This window comes from Enhydra lutris, unplaced genomic scaffold (genome assembly GCF_002288905.1).
Source record: "Enhydra lutris kenyoni isolate GAN:26980312 unplaced genomic scaffold, ASM228890v2 scaffoldscaffold9, whole genome shotgun sequence".
In the NCBI taxonomy this organism is placed as follows: domain Eukaryota; kingdom Metazoa; phylum Chordata; class Mammalia; order Carnivora; family Mustelidae; genus Enhydra; species Enhydra lutris.
The window spans coordinates 27,129,098-27,146,742 of NW_019154093.1; the positions used below are offsets into that span (position 1 = coordinate 27,129,098).

The 17,645-nt window shown below is 42.4% G+C and overlaps 1 pseudogene; it reads right to left on the minus strand.

Annotated features, from left to right (window-relative positions):
• Window positions 1-6,987: 6,987 nt before the first annotated feature.
• On the minus strand, window positions 6,988-15,612 carry LOC111142886 (annotated as a pseudogene).
• Between the last annotated feature and the right edge of the window lie 2,033 nt (window positions 15,613-17,645).

Consider the following 17,645-nt stretch of genomic DNA (forward strand, 5'->3'; position numbering starts at 1 on the left):
TGTCCATTATTAAGGACAGAAGAATAGAAACATTGCTGTTTAGCCTTTGCCCTTCCTTTTAGGGTTTCAGGAGTAATCTCTCATCTTTGTTACCAGTCTCCAGTGCTTATCACTGTACTTGACAGAAGGGGCACTCAAAGGATGTTTGCTTAATAATAAAATGGCATCAAAACAGGAGGAAGGCCCTTTTTCATGAAGGAGATTTCGGAGTGAGACCAACCTGAGTTTGAATCCTCCTGTGCTGCTTCCTTGTGGTGCGACCTTAGGCAAGTAATTTAACCTCTGTGAGCCCCAGTATGCTCCGCTGTCAAAATGATGTTGCTCAGTTCATAAGACTATTGTGAGGATTAAACTAATTGATATCATAGAATGGAGCTCTGAGCACATAGTAGGTGAATTAAAGACAGTTCCTCTTGTGATAAAGATGTAGGAAAATCATTATGCATCAGAGATAAGAGGGATGAGAGGTGATATTTGTATCTCAGTGGGAAGAGGGGGAAATGCAATGGGATTCTTGACAATTCTTGACTTTATTTCCAACTGCCCCAGAAACATAACTGCTATAAGTCAATCTCCTGTCTGTGGGGAGTGTGGTGTGAACTTCAGATGAGAGGAGGGCTTGTATCGACAACTGCAAATAAGGAGCCATTGGGCAGAATAGAGAACACAGACCTGAGTTATCTCTGCCTCTACTCCCTGCCTCAGTCTTCTTTTCTATGAAATAAGGAAGTGGGACTAAATGGTCTAAATATAATAATCTGGATATAACCTGGATAATCTGGATATGAAACCCCATGTCTAGAAAGGAAAAATAATGGCAGGCTGAGGTGAGTGGACTCAAAAGAAAGATGTGTTATTCTCTTGGCAGATGAAACTGTGTTGGTTAAAGTCGTGTTGAGAGGTTAGTTAACACTAGTCAGCCTGCTTTCTCATCTCTAACTCGGAATATTAATGCCTATCTTGCAGGATGGTTGCAAGTCAAATTAGGTGATATACATATAGTGCTGAGCACAACGTAGGCTCTTAATAAATACTCAAAATATTATAATTCTCTCCTAGGCTCTCACCATCCTTCCCCAGTTGAGCGAGGTCTCTCAATACCATGAGTGGCTTCGCACGGCCTCCCTGTCCGACATTCAAAAGTTGCGTTTGCTCATCAATGAAGCCGACGGGGGAAAAATAAGCTCCCTTGAGCCCCTTCAGCCCAACTTCCACTGGTCTGTCAGAAACATCCTCAAAAGCCTGATCTTGTCATCCCCCTGCTCAAAAGACATTCATGGCTCTTGGTCACCCTGAAACAAGGACCCCATAGCCTACCCTATCTTATTTCATTTCACTACTACTTGAAACAACCCATTTCCCAGCTCAACCGAACTCAATTGCAAGCTGCTGTTTTTCCCAGCACCCCCCATGCCACCTATAATATCCTGCATGGGAAAAGAATTATGTCTGCTTTTGGATGCTGAGAGGCACATAGGGATATTTTAGCTCAGTGCATTCCAAGTCAGAATTCGCTGCAACAAAGAGGGGGAATTTCTGCATTATTTGTTTTTCTCATGAAAACAGTTCTCCCTCGGTAATGAATTCACCAGGGGCTCCTCTAACCCCTAGTCTCAGGGGTTCCCCTAACAGAACAATGCTTAATTTCCTCCATTTCTCCTCCTCTAATGGGGGCTGTCAAGCACCCTCCTCCCGGCATCCTGGCAAAGGATGCATAAATCCAACTGGAGGCTTTGCATGACTGTCACATTTTCATTCTAATCGGCTGCCCCTTCCCCCACCTCCTCTTCACCCAAGGGACAAGAGATACTCCAATCCTCCTCCCAAGCTCTCCCCATGCTTTAGAGTATCTCTGGCTTCCCCTCGCTGTCCTTTCCCCATCCCAGGAGGTTGCAGCCCCTCATTATCCAAGGAGGCTCCTGCTCAGAGGTTCATTTCATCTATCAGTTCTGAGCTTCACCTCTGACCTCAGCTTTCCTTGGGGTCACAATCTGCCCTTCCCCCCTCCTCCTACCAGGCCAATTCCATAGATTTTTGCTGCTGCCAAGAGCAGCTTCTGGGAGCTGACAGGGGTGGGGACAGGAGGGATTGCCTGTCTTGGCTCCCAGTGAGACACAGAGGAGAAATGGGACTTTTAACAACTGCACTCCAGTGATGAGAAAGCAATGGGACCCTACCACCATCACTCAGACCCTCCTCTGAGCCCTTTGCACTTACCAGGTGAAATGGAAAACATTTTGATTAGGCCTAACTGGAAGATAAATATGGGAGTCCAGCCCATACAGACACTAAATCCATTTCCTGCTGCAGATGAATGGGCAGACGGCCTGCAGCCTAATCAAAATTTTCTTGGCTAGAAGCGGAAATGAAGGCTCCTGTGCCATCACCCACTGAACTTGCAATGGCTGTTTATTAAGCTTTCATTAGATGATCCTGCCCTCTGCAAAGGGCTCCCATATTGTAGTTCCAACAATAGTGTGTACTGGTGTTTGCTAATTCATGGCGTTGTAGAATCAGAGCTGAAAGAAGGACTTTGAAACTCATTCATCAGTAGACTCAACTTTCTTTTGTTTTAAAGCATTGGAATCCTTTTGTTGTTGTTGTTGTTGGCAAATAGCATCTTACATAACAGGAAATAGGTGAAAATGAAATAGGTGAAAATGAACTTCTCTGAACAAATAACCTTCTTCAGAAATTTGTGGCTCCAGAAAGCCCTCTGAAATGCAATGATTCATCATAATCATCAAGCACACACAAGCAACCGTGGTATCATTTCCAGGCACATGATCACTAGCTTGATTAACTGAAACAAATGGAAGCTCATTGGTTTACAAAAAAAGCATCATTCCCTTCCTAGAATCTCTTCCTGATGAGTTTGCATGACAATTGGCAGTCACTTAACTTCAAAATAATAGGACTGCCAGTTGGAAGGAAGAGATGACATATCATGTGAAAACTTATATTACAAGAATTCAGTGAGCAAACTGTTAGAACAGACAACAATCTTCCAGTGAAAAGGACCAACTTTGGAGTCAGATTGCAATTCCCACTTGAGTGTGCCACCTATTAACTGTTCAACTCTGGGCAACTTGCCTAACTTCTCTGTGCTTCAATTTCATTGTCTATTTCATCAAACGATTCACTGGGTTGTTTTGAAAATTATATATGTGATAGAAAGGCACTTTTTAAAGCATAGGAGCTGATAACGATGACGATCATCATTGCTACGAGAGGAGTGCACATATGAAGCCAGCCCCAGTCACCGTGACGTTGGTAGGGGGTTGGAAGTTACCATACCCAGACCAAAAATCTTCTGAGTCAGCTGGTAAGGACAACCCTCTGAGGTTTAATCAGGTTCTTAGAGCACAGTAATGGCATCACATAAGGGGAGGAGAACCATACTAAATGCACAATGCCAGGTGCTTTATATGCAGGAAATTATTTAACTCCTGTTTGCTCACAGATCCGGGGAGGCTAAACCCTGCTAACTGCATATCTAAGGTGCCCGTGCCAGAAGGCAAGGTCTAGCCAACTGGAGACGACGGAGGGAGATGAGAGGGAGGAAGGAAAAGAGAAGTCAGAGCATTTCTCATCTCAGTCCTTCACTTCGGGCAGTCTCCAGCAACAGCTGCTTTTCCTCCAAGCTCCAGTTCCCAACAGTCATCCCAAAGGGGCACCCACTTTTCCTAGACATGCCTGTCTGGACTGACTCCCAGAGTTATTGTAACAGCACATGGGAGGCACAGCCTCCTGTCGATACACACTGATGTCCTTTCTAGAAACCCTCACTTTTCTTCTGCCCAGAAACCTCCACTGTCTCCTCTAAATTCATCTGTGCTGTGACCACAATGGATGGAAATGGCAATTCGAGTACACATGCTAATGTCATCTTCAAGGTGCTGTATTTGAAATTAAGTCTGTAACCCAACCTTCCTATTAGCAATAACAAGAAACGTTTATGGAAGATTGAAAAATGCCAAGGAATAAATAAAATCAGTCACTAGTTGATGTGCTTGGACTCTGATTAAATTAAACAGACCTCAGGTATGTTTCTAATACTTGTAGAGAAAGGAACTATCTCTCAGGGATGAATGAACTTAGACTTGAGAGTTTAAGGGTTTGATCAAGGGCAACAAGGACTAGATGCCAATTCTAATTCTCCATACTTTCCTCTTCCTCTTCATACCAGCAGAGTAACAGGTGACTAGCAGGAAAAATTGAGCTAGCCAAGCCCAACACTTTGCACAATTTCAGGAGGTGCCATTCACATTGTAGTCTGCATAAGCACCACTGCCTGGAGTTACACAATGCTGCAGAGCTGGACTTGTGCTAGAAAACCCCCATCTTTTTCCAAAGGCTTCTCTCTTTAATCATGTCCATTTCACAAATTCCATGTTTTGAAATATATATTTAAGGGACAAACAAATTAAATTCCCATTGTTTTAAGTATTCAAATACAATAAAACACCTATTGAGGTTCTGATCACCAGGAGATAAATGCAGTTGCAATTTTGAGTTGATTTCATTCCAGCCAACCACACGTAGATTTGACATGTGAATTAGCATGTGAAACCTTGAAACAGGTAAACATCCAATATAGTAAAATAAACTAGAGATCTCCACTACTACCTTGACATTAATGCTTTCACAGACTCCACTACTACCTTGACATTAATGCCTTCACAGACTAGGATCCTCAGACTTCGCTATGTCTAAATAACAAGGCCAGCCAATTGTTCATTGAGTTTGAAATTAGTAGAAGGGAACAAAAAGAAAAACAGAAGGTAAAACCTTTGTAGGAAATACCACAAAACACGTACATGAAAAGATTTGCCATATTTTAGTTATATTTGTTAAGAAGGCAGAATAGAATGGCCAGTAAAAAAAAAAAAATGCCAACAATTGTACTTCCTTGTTACTTGAAAGAAAGAAGTGAAGGGAATTGGATTTGCGAGGCCTTTTATCTGCTACATGCCAGGAACCGTAAAAGGATCATCACCTCAAGTATTTCCCTCATTTAATAAAAAGGAAATTGAATGTTATTTTGCTAAATAAATTGCCACATTATCTGATAAGTGATTAAAAAAAATAAACAGGATCTGAATTCAAGATCTCCTGGCTTGAAGTCTTTCTGTATTTTTCCTTCACTGTGCCATTTCATGTCCTTTTTAGAGAGTTCAACTGCATAAGCAAGCTCTTGGTTTGTGTCAGGCATTCATTTTCATTCATTAAGTAAATATTTGTTGAACCTCTAGTCTGTGCCAACATTGTACCTGTTATCCAGCATTCGGTCTAATGGGAGAGACAAGCAAGCGGCTCATGAGGAGACTGACCAGAATGCAGTGGGGACAAACTAACGTAGGGGTGCAGAAAAGAAAGCTTTCTTCATTCTTTTTTTTCTTTTCTCAATATGGTTATCTCAGGGCTTCCAGGTGTGTAAGAAAGGATGGTCAAGGCATCAGACCTATTCAAGTTCAGCCAAAGAATAATGCTTGAGGGACATCAACACAGGCAAAGGTTCCTCTCCTTATGATGTATGATATACATGGAGCATGTAAACTTGCCCCATCAAGGGAACGAGTGTAATTGGTGCACTTTCCCCTACAGCATTTAAGGTGTTATCTCTATAAATACAGTGCATTTTGCTTTAATAAAAAATGAATTTTCCAGAACACTGACAGTATTGACCTTACATATTATCCAAATAGAAACTGTAATGAAACAAGTCGAACAGTGAGTAGTTATAATAGATATGCAAATATTGGTCTTTTCTTAAAGGTCTTTCGGCCTACTCACACGTGTCTCTTATGTGTCTGAGAGGGTGAATTCAGTCTGCATTTATAATCTAGGAGGACATGGAGGAGGAGGAAGGGAGAGGGAGGAGGGGACATCTGTCAAACAGGGTAGAGTCCAGGAAAATTGTGCTTGAGTCCACAGCTTCAAAAGTGCATTTCAGGAGAACTGTCCTGTACTCAGTGCATTCACAGGTGCTACCTTATTTGATCCACACAACAACCTGTGACACAGATACAGTTGTTGCTGTTTTATGGGTGAGAAGACCAAAGCAAAAATGATGTGAGACTTGCCAAAATGCATACAACTAGCAAATAGCATCATTGAAATCTGAGCCCTTATTTTCCCACCCTAAGTTAGTTGATTTGATTTTTCAGCTAAAACTCACCTGGTCTAGCTATAATGATAAACTGAATCTCTAAATTCACTTCTTGATTAACTCAATAGATAGTTATTGAGGTCCTCCTCAGTTCGGCCAGGTACTGTCCCAGGTGTTAGAAGTGAGAAGTGGTTTCTGATCTAATAACTGAGAAGTGGTTTCTGATCTAAAGCACAGGTTGAACCACTTGGCACCTGGGAAATGTAAATCAAAACCACAGGGAGACACCACCACACACCAGTCAGAATGTCTAAACTTAACCGGTCAGGAAACGACAGGTGTTGGTGAGGATGTGGAGAAAGGGGAACCCTCCTACACTGCTGGTGGGAATGCAAGCTGGTGCAGCCACTCTGGAAAACAGTATGGAGGTTCCTCAAAAAGTTGAAAATAGAGCCACCCTCTATTTGGGTGTATCTATTTGCATAAGATACAAAGGTTGCTATCAAATAAAGAGAGCTTACATTTTACACACAAAACGACATTTTTATATGATTAAATTTAAGTCTATGTCTCCTTTTTCCCTAAGAGGAAAGAAACTCAAGATACATCATGAGACAATCAAACAGTTATTAATAAAAGAAAATCAATAAAGTAAAAAATAATTTAATCAATGAAGTCTTTGTAAAAAATTTATCATCTAAGTCTGTCAGCTGGTTTTTTTCTTTTACACTCCATCTGGTCACTTAGTTCAGCCTTAAAAAAAAAAAAAAAAAAGCAAAGCCGAGTAGGGGTAAATCTGTCGCGCCACAAATCCTGTCTCTGTTGCTGTCCTGAGGAGATTTTGCACCTTTCTCTTTTCTACCTTTGCCCGCTCCCTACGACCACTTCTCAAAGCAAATGTGTTCTGGGGGTACATGGCTGTTTTCCAGGTGCTTGGAGAAAAAGTCTGTCATTGGAGTTGGGCCACAAATATAGAACAAAGTCTCTTTTCGAAACATGATCACTTATCTCCTTTTCCGTTATTCTTCCTTCCGTGATGTATGGCTTGAGTTCTGCACTGATTTGTGTTGTCTGTTTTGTAACATGCAAACGGCACGCAATCTTCTCAGGAAATTCATTTACTAAATCGAGGATATTTTTCTTAAACAGGAGCTCACTGGTGTTTTGGGCACTGTAGAAGAGCTTTATCATCCCCATCTCATAGCCGCCTCCTTTGTCTGCCCATTCTCTATGCAGGTTGGCCGCATGCCGCAGAATGGAGAGCACAGGGTTAATTCCGACTCCCCCTGCAATCAACACGAGGTTTCTGGGGGCATCTGCAGGCTGTGGGTCAAAGAAGAACTCTCTGCCCACTCTCACGGCCACTTCCGAGTCAAGTGTACACTGACTGTGAATCCAGAGAGCAGGAGGGTGGTTCGTATATTTCACTGCCAATTCTATCATTCTCTCTTCTTCCAGCAGTCTGGGACTGGAGCATATTGAGAACCCACCAACCACTGAGACTCCTGGGATAAAGAAATCAACCCACTGGCCAGCTTTAAAAGAAAAGTCTTTATCCGTAATAAGCAGGCGGAGCCTCTTCACAGATGGCGACTCATTCGCAGCCCCACACACCAAGCAATCGCACTATTGGGTATTTACCCTGAAGATACAAATGCAGTGATCCGAAGGGGCACGTGCACCCAAATGTTTATAGCAACAATGTCCACAATAGCCAAACTATGGAAAGAAACTACATGTCCATCAACAGATGAATGGATAAAGAAGATGTGGTATATATATATATATATATATATATTTATATAGATATATAAATATAATCTATATAAATATATATATTTTATATATATATAATGGTATACTATGCAACCATCAAAAGAAATGAAATCTTGCCATTTGTAATGACGTGGATGGAACTAGAGGGTATTATGCTGAGCAAAATAAGTCAATCAGAGAAAGACAATTATCAGATGATCTCTCTGATATGAGGAATTTGAGAGACATGGTGGGGGTTCATGGGGGAAGGGAGAGAAAAATGAAACAAGATGGGACAGGAGAGGGAGATAACCATAAGAGTCTCTTAATCTCAGGAAACAAACTGAGCCCTGCTGGGGGTGGAAGGGGAGGGACAGGATGGCTGGGTTATGGACATTGGGGAGGGTATGTGCTATGGCAAATGCTGTGAATTGTGTAAGACTGATGATTCACAGACCTGTAACTCTGAAATAAATAATACTTTATAGATTAATAAAAATAAAGCACAGGTTGATGGGGAGTTGTCCTACAGACTTTAAAGGGGCATAAGAATGAAACTGAGGAAAGCAAATGCAAACATAGCCCTACTGAGAGCCTTTCACCAAATTCACCAGCCAGTCCACATCTAGAAAATGGAACTATTCTGGCTCTGGGTTACCACTCAATGGCAAATGTGAATGAGAAGGATTCTGTGTTCAGTCCTTGATTACCTCTAGATAGAGTACACACTTTGTGGTCTGTCAGTGGAAATTTATGACTGTTTTATTGACCAGATTGAAGTTGATGGGATGCAACCATGGTATGTTTCACCTACAATCTTTTTTCTCAAGCTCTGGTAAATCTATCCCTTAATAACATCTCTGACAGACCTCTGAGCTTTCTGGTCCCTCTCATGAATTAAAATGCCCAGTTATCTTATCCAAGTCTGAGCTCACTTCTTCTTCTCAGTCTCTCCCTAAGCAGGCTTATGTATGAGGGACTTGTGGGTGAAGAGAAGGGTGGTTTGTTCCTTGGACACTTCCCTTCCCCTAATTCCCTTCCTCTCCTATAATGGTGGGGTGCAGGGAGAGATATTATAGTGTAAGTATCTCTTATCAAGGGCTGCTTCTCTCTATTCTTGAATAACTCTGGTTGCCATGAATACCTCCTGTGTTGTAAGAAACCAACTGATGCTTCTGTCATAGACATATGCAAAGTCTTTTTTTTTTAAGATTTATTTATTTATTTATTTGACAGACAGAGATTACAAGAAGGCAGAGGGGCAGGCAGAGAGAGAGAGAGGAGGAAGCTGGCTCCCTGCTGAGCAGAGAGCCCGATGCAGGGCTATATCCCAGGACCCTGGGATCATGACCTGAGCTGAAGGCAGAGGCTTTAACCCACTGAGCCACCCAGGCACCCCGACATATGCAAAGTCTTAAGGGCACTCTGCTTAGACAGGCAAGGGTCATATCAGTCACTGTAATATTCCATTGTAATAATGTATAGCATATCCTAAAAGGGATACTAATCTCCCCTTATTGAAAGCATCCCAGTCTCTAATCCCTTGGGAATCCCCTCATTTGCCTGGAGGGAACATCCATTGAAGAGAGAAAGAAAAAGCCACAGTATTCCTCCTAAGTGAATAACTTCTGACTATGGTCATACTCCTCTCCTCCTGTCTTCGATTTATGCAAGTTTTATATAAATGCATGAAGATTGGGAAGAACTGATATGATGGTTGAGGTTTTCAAAGTCCTCAAAGCAGTGTCTGCCCTCATTCATTTGGAACTTGATTTCCCTTTGGCCTCAAGTTTAAGATATAGTTACCAATTCTAGGCAACCAGAAAAGTTCTATGCAATAATCTATATGTAAAATAATAGTATTCTCATGTATTGCCCCAAATCAGCAGGCACCTTGCCTGTTTGTGTACCACAATGCTATGGCTGGTATAAGACAGGCAAGGTCTGCTCAAAAGGAACTTATTTATATTCTAGGGGAGAGATATAAAAAATATATGCATGCATACATAACCAACCAACAATACAAAATCGGTGGCAAGCATTATGTAGGTTATTATCGTCAAAGGTAACTTAAACAAATTAGCTTATATGATCATGAAAGACTGTTCTAAGAAGATGACATTTGGGCTATGGTTTGAGTAATAAGGAAAGAGCCATATGTTAAGATCAAGAAAGAGCACTCAAGGGGCAGCTGGGTGGCTCAGTGGGTTAAAGCCTCTGCCTTTGGCTCAGGTCATGATCCCGGAGTCCTGGGATCGAGTCCTGCATCGGGCTCTCTGCTTGGAGGGGAGTCTGGTTTCCCCCCCACCCCCGCCTCTCTGCCTACTTGTGATCTCTGTCTGTCAAATAAACAAATGAAATCTTAAAAAAAAAAAAAAAAGAAAGAAAGAAAAGAAAAGAAAGAAAGAGCACTCAAGATAATGAGAATAGCTCATGCAAAAGCCCTGAGGCGAAAGCCAGTGTGTGGGTATAACAAAGTGAAAAAAGGGGGCAAGTGATACAAGTTTGGGTTAGGATGGTAGGCAGGTCATAGATCTCATGGGATTTTTCCACTAAACTAAAGATTTTCTTTTGTTATATTCTAAATGAAATGGGAAGCCATTGGGAGATTTTTAAGCAGAGAAGTGATACGATACTTGTTTTAAAAAGATTTCTCCAACTTTTTGGCAAATGGATGATATGGGGTAAAGTGGAAGTGAGCAGTAATTCAAACCAAGAATGATGAGTGGCTTGAGCTAGGTCTATAGCAGTGAGAATAGAGAGAAGTGGGAGGATTGAGTACATGTTTACAAGACTAATGCACAGGTCTAGCTGATACATTTAATTCTGGGTGTGAGGAAAAGAAACAAAAAATAACAGGTATATCTTTGGGTGGGGGTGCCATTTCTAGGGAGGAGAAAAAGTAGAGAAGTAATTTAGAGGGTCAAGAGTTATCTTTTAGACATATGAAGTTTGAGATGACTTACTTAGTTGACTTTCAAGCAAGAGAGTCCAGCAGGCAGTGGGCATCTACATACATGAATCTTAAGTTCCTGAGGGTGTCAGGATTAAAGAAGCATCCTTAGGAGCATTTGACTTGGGAAGACTAGGTGTGTTAATGGGTATTCAAGTCTTGTTAAAATCCAGATTCTGATTTAGTGGGTCTGGGATATGGCTTGATTGTGTGCATATCTAAAAAGCTTTAGGTGATGCAGTTGCTACTGGTCTGGAGACAGGGTAACAGGAGTCTAGAGAGAACGGGTAACTAGGGAAAATGGCCCAGGACTGCGACCTTTGCAACCCAACATAGATAACAGGTAAAGAAGGAGCCAGGAAAAGAAATGTCCCTCCTCCCCTCCCTCAATTCTCTCCAGTCTCCTTCCTTTCCTTCTACCCATAAACTTTTATGAGGCCAATTAGGTGTCAGGGACTGTGCTGAACAGTTTCTTATGTTCCTCTATTGACTGAAAGTTGCCAAGCTTTAATTCAGTCTTTTATTCTGCAGGTAAATTTCCCACTCCCTGCTGCTAAGACCTTTCAGCTGAACTCAAAGGCTCTGTTTATCTGTTTCCAGAAATATCCAGATTAGAAATTTAAGAATATAAACACCTGTTTGAAAGGATCCCCTCAGGAGTCTTAACTGTCTCTGTGCAGATGAGGCACAGGGAGCAAGAAAATGTGGGAATGGGAAGCTTTGGCTAAGCTTGACCTTGGGAATGAGAACAGCTAAAAATTAAGAAGTTCAACCATCAGCCAAATGCGGCCAAGTGTGGAGAACCTCCTTCTAATTTCAGGAAAGAGAAGAAAGACTGTTTCCTTCAAAGCTGGGCCTGTACTCCATCAGAACCACTGCTGACTGTGTTTGACAAGGAAAAAAAAAGAAGAAGAAGAAACACAACAAGAAAAAAAAAAAAAAAGCACAAGCAACATCTAGTTAAGGGGAAACAACTCAGATTGAACATAACTCCTCCAAAAGCACACAAGTCAATTAAACCAACGATGTCTCTAAAGCAACCCGGTCCCCCTCCAGCCCAGCTACTAAATTGCATCTTGCTTACTTCTCAACTCAAAGACAGAAAGGAAAGAGAAGGTGGGGACACAGCCTGGATTTATGCATGAAGAAAACGGTGATAAAAGACAGGGCTTTGAAAAGCAATCAGAGCTACCAGCCTCCCAACTGAGAACTGTTTAAAATAGCACCATCCAGCAAGAGCTGCATATATAGGAGTCAAATCCTAAGATCCCCTTTGGACACGCTTTCCAGAATTCCAGAATAACATGGCTCTGTCTCTTTGTCTTTCTCTCTTTCTCTCTCTTTTTCTGTCACACACGCACACACACACACACACACGCACACACGTGCACACGCACACACACACATGCATATACACACACAGATCTGTGTGGATTTGAGGAAAAAGCTTCAAGGAGGAGGCACTTCAGATGGATCATGTAGAATTTTTACAGATGGAGAAGACAGGATGCAAATGCAAAGGGATTAGTTTTATTAGGGGAAGCTGACCATCATAGGTTAGTATGCAGGCTAGAGGACTTTGGTGGAAGTCTTGCCCTTTTTTTTTTTCATTCTTCAGCAGCCAACCACCAAAGAGCAATTATTTGTTCTTTCCACAGCCCTGAGTATTTGGATATGCAGATCAACTGTGTCCATGCATAATTAAGACAGACACTGTGGAAAGTTTCATTTTCCAGAGGAAAGCCTGCCAGGCAGCTGGAAAGAAAGGTCAGCATAGACCACCACCTCACTTGCTTGTTTGAGACTGTGTGTGGGTTAAGGTAATGGCATCCAGGCTTCTCCTGCCCTTTTGTTCTCTTCTGCTGCTGCACTGGGGAGCCTAAGGGCAGCCCTTATCTCTTCCCCGAGGCCTGAAATGCCCCTGGAACTTCCCATTGAACTATGCTGGGACAGAGTATTTTCTGCTTCCAGTAAGATCTATAGTCCTAGAGGCAGAAGTCTGCCTTCTTTCTGGGGTCACTTTATGACCCTGGAGAAAAGAGTCATTTCTGAAGGACAAACATGTGGGACATGTTTTCAAAAGTAGAATGCACAGGGGTACCTGGGTGGCTCAGTGGGTTGAGCCTCTGCCTTCGGCTCGGGTCATGGTCTCAGGGTCCTGGGATCGAGCCCCGCGTTGGGCTCTCTGCTCAGCAGGGGAGCCTGCTTCCCCCTCGCTCTCTTTCTGCCTGTCTCTCTGCCTCCTTGTGATCTCGCTCTCTCTGTCAAATAAATAAATAAAATCTTAAAAAAAAAAAGTAGAATGCATAGGTTATTAAGGTACTGCGTCCTACCTCTGAATACACCTTTAACACTCTGTGTTGCAGGCACTGGGATTCAAACCCCTGAGGAGGGGAGGACAGCCTTTATGGGCCCGGTAACTCTGAGAAGGGATGAAGAGGCCAGCTCTAGGAGCATGAAGAGGGGTTGAAAGCTGAAACAAACTGCCATGGAAATCAACTCCTGCTTCCAAGGTAATAAGCAATCGTTAGGCTAGTAGCAACTGGAAGAGCCAACGAACGGGGAGCAGGAAATCCTTCTCCCTCTTTCAGCTTTCCAGTCTGGCAGAGACTAACAGGAAGCCAGCTAAGAACAGAGAAATGTATTTTCATAGTCCCAGTCCAGGTATCCCAAAATGGAGCAAAAAAAAAAAAAAAAAAAAAAAGATAGGTCTGAGGAGCTAAGAGACCGGAAGAGATTCATATCCAGCACAGTCCTCCACTTTGGCTACCAAGCATCCACACTCACCTTGCTCCACATATCTGAACTTATTCGTATCTCAAACTCAGTCACAGTTACTTCCTAATATTCTGTAAAGACTACATTGTAATGTTAATCACCAACATTAATCCTTATATAAAATAAGGGGAAAGAAGGAGAGAGCGAGAGAGAAAAAAGACAACAATGTGTGAATATAAATATGTGTGGGTGTGTTTGTGAGTGTGTGTGTGTGTATTTATAACAAACAAGGAAGAAAATCCTCATAGCTGCTACTACCCTTGTTTCTTTAACTGGGCAAAGACTATAGTTGGTATTTATATCTGTCAGCTCCACTGATATACTACTATATACAACAGCTTCCAACACTGCTGGTTTGATAGAATGTTGAAAAGATTCGTAAAGGCATAGCAAAAATACCAGCTGGGGGGGTGACATGTTCCAGTGTCAGAGTACTGTCCTCCTAGACACACTTTCTATTTTGAGCCAAAAATCAGTACAGGGTGCTGCATGCCTCATAGGTAGAATACATGGATCCAATAATAAATGTATAGAAGGAATGGCTTTTCTCACCATCACTCCCAGTGACACACCTGGGGAACTTGTACGAAATGTTTTCTCTCTTGGTATTTTGAACTCTTCATGCCAGTAGATAAGAAGATTTTTAAAAGGAGTTCCTATGCTGGCAGCAATGATTGAACATGTTATCATGAGGAGCTAGGGTTGCTGCTACCTATCAGCGTCATAGAGGAGTATGTCTGGGACTCAGAAGATTTACTGGGACATCTCTTAGACTTCTATGACCAGAGATAACAATAAATGTGCATTTACAGCAACACTAGCCTGATAAGAATGGTAACCAAGGGTTCTGACACCTCAGGGATGAGAAGCTGGGTTACCCCACTGGTGAAATGCTATAGAGGAACAAGTGATAGTCAAGGGTAAGTCAAATTTGAAAGCATAGAGAGGAGGGAGATAATTACCAATATCACCTTAACGACAACTGTGGTGGCAGAGATTCTATATCCCATTGACCCTTCTGTTGTAGGATTTTTGCTTGCTTTGTTTGTTCAGCTATTTGCTTTTAGAATTATCATAGGTCACACTCTTGAAGAATCAGCAAGAAGACACAGTGAACTTGAGCAGAGAGGGACCCAGGCAGTCCCAAGTGTGGACTATATAGTATACAGACCTATTGCCTCAGCCTTATCATCTCCACTGAGACCAGCCCACCATCCAACTGCCAGCCTCTGAAACTCTGCTTCATGGCTCTCTTTGGCCACTGAAAATTCCTCTGTCCACGTGTGGACAGGCAGAAATAAATACCAGGAAGCTCTCAGCCTCCAAAAGTACCCCTCAAGTAAGGACTAACAGAAGTTAGTGCATAAATATCATAGCTCTCTTGCACCTTGGGTGAAATCACTCTGAAGTGGGTGTTCCACAGTGGGTCCTAGAATTTCCCACTGGGATAATGCTCCATTCTCCCACACAAGTAATATATTGGATAATGCACACTTTACTGGCTTTCTTTCCTTCTCTGCTTCACATCCCCTCTCCTCTACCTGCATAACTCCTGATAATCCATACTCTGGCTACTTTAAAAGGTTTTCATGAAGGGAGACTAAAAGGGATAAGGCACAAGAAAGTGGTTTTGGAAAATTAAAAACCTAGATCAAGGTAAGGGATTATATGGGTCATTACTGCACAGACTCATGCAAACTGGTGGGAAACACTGCAAGATTTTGTCCCTATCTCCTCAGCTTTTGTTATCATATTAACAGAACTCTGATTCTGCTTCAGGATGCCATGTTACTAGCTGCCATGTAGTCACATCCCAGACACCCTTATGGCCATAGGTAGCCATGTGACCACTTACAGCCAATTAGATACAAGCAAAAGTCTATAAAGTGGAGTTTCCAAAAAACTTACTGTTTCCCTGATAGAAAGCAGCAGACTCCAAAGTCATATAGTTTTTTTCCTTTACCCTTCTTCCTGCCTGAAGTGCAGACTTGATGCTTAGATCCAAGACACCCATCTTGCAACCAGAAAAGACAAAAGTTGCATACGGTTGACCCTTGAACAGCCTGGGTTTGAACTGCATGGTTCCACTTAAATGAAAAATTTTTATAGGACAGTTCTGTAAATGTATTTTCTCTTTCTTATGATTTTCGTAATAACATTTTCTTTTCTCTAGCTTACTTTATTATAAGAATAGAGTACAAAATACATGGAACGTACAAAATATGTTTGATTAACTGCTTATTACCAGTAAAATATGTTAATCAGTTGTTTAATACCAGTATAGCTTCTGGTCAACAGTAGGCTATTAGAAATTAATTTGGGGGGGAGTCAGAGGTTACCTATGGATTTTCAACTGCATGGGAGCCTCAGGCACCTAACCCCCATGTTGTTCAGGGTCAACTGTATTTAGAATATCAGAGCAGAAAGCTAGAAGGAGATTGTGTCCTTGAGTATTTGCTCAAGAAGTTGCACTAGTTCTAGATCATCTATCTGACTCTTGTTCCTTAGGAGAAATAACTACTTTTTTATGCTCTGTGGTCAGGTTTCTATTAATGCAGCCAAATACAATCCCAGTTGACAAGTGTTAATTATAGCAACAAGAGAAGTGTTAAAATGCATTCTCAGGTTCTTCACTACAACTTTTCCTTCAGAATCATTAAAGAATGTAACGCAGTATGACACAGGAGGAAGAGCCAGATATTTTTTAAGTCACTTTTACACCCGGAGAAGCCCTAGCGTGGATTCTGCAATTGCTATGATCTTAACCTCAAAACAACAACAGTAATCTCCATTTCACAATGAGTTGTGCATGAAAAGGGCATGTGCATATTAAGCAACCAACCAACATTTACAGTACCTGGATGGGGACAGAGGAGACCCTAACAGCACTTCAAAGTTTGGATCTAGACTAGAAGTCATGAGCCCTTAATGAAAACATGGGCTTTCTAGTTGTTTGGTCAACCCCTGTTTTAATGGAGTACTAGAGGACAGTAAGAATTACCTATTAAACAAGCCAGAACTTTAACATCTGAATTAGTGTCAACCATTTCAAAGGCATCGTGGCATAGGATTAAGAGCTCTGGCTCTGGAGTCAGTCACATGGGGTTTGTGTTCTGGCCCCACCTTTCTTCTGACATAAACTGGGGTGGATTACATCACCACTCTGAGGTTCAATCTCTTCCTTGTCTGTCTGGTGCATTTACCTCATAGAAGAGGCTCAAATGAGACCACAGATGTGAACCTGCACAGGTTTACTATGACCATTGTTTGTATTCTCCAGTCCATAGAGTAGTGACCCCAGTGCTGGCAGAGGGTGGGGGAGGGGGAGAAGAGCGCAGGGGAGGGAAGAATGGGTTACAGGTACAAATTGAATTCCAAAGATACAAAATGAATGGTCTGCAGAGAACCACAGAGGAGGTTGTTCAGGTCAATGCCAGCCTTGGAAGCACACCTGACCACTAAGTTTGTGAGGGGGTAATGGCCTGCCAGGCAGCAGCACTTGGGAAGACTGGGTTGGGGGGGGAGGCAGGTGCTAAAAGAAGGGTTCAAAGTCCTTCATAGCTCCCTGGCTCTTCTCCATGGTAGCCATTTCCCTGAGGACCAGCAGGGCTGAAAATACACTTTGTCTCTAACACAGCTCAATATATTTTAGGCTGAGGAGGGATTGGGGGAGGAGACACCCAAGCTGAGTGTTGCCTGTTGGTAATAAAAGCCTCCAGAATGCACACAGCTCCTAGAGCAGTGGTAGAGGGAATCTCAGAGCAGAGATGCCTTCTCCCTGGCCAGCGGCTGCCCTCCTCTGTGAACCTCTGGCTGCCCTTCTGCTAGCCAGGGCCCTCAGGGGACTTATTACCAGGATCGAGTCTGTCCTGTTCTTAGGGTCCTGCATTGTTTCATTCAGGTTTAAATATAGAAGCTGTACAAAGGAAGTGAAAGGGAGCAGAGAAGCCTAGAGCTGCTCGATGTAGCATGCTGCTGCGGCCCTCTGTCTGCCCAGCTGGAAGTAACCAGCATTGGCAAGGGACCAAAGGAAAAAGCACAATTTTG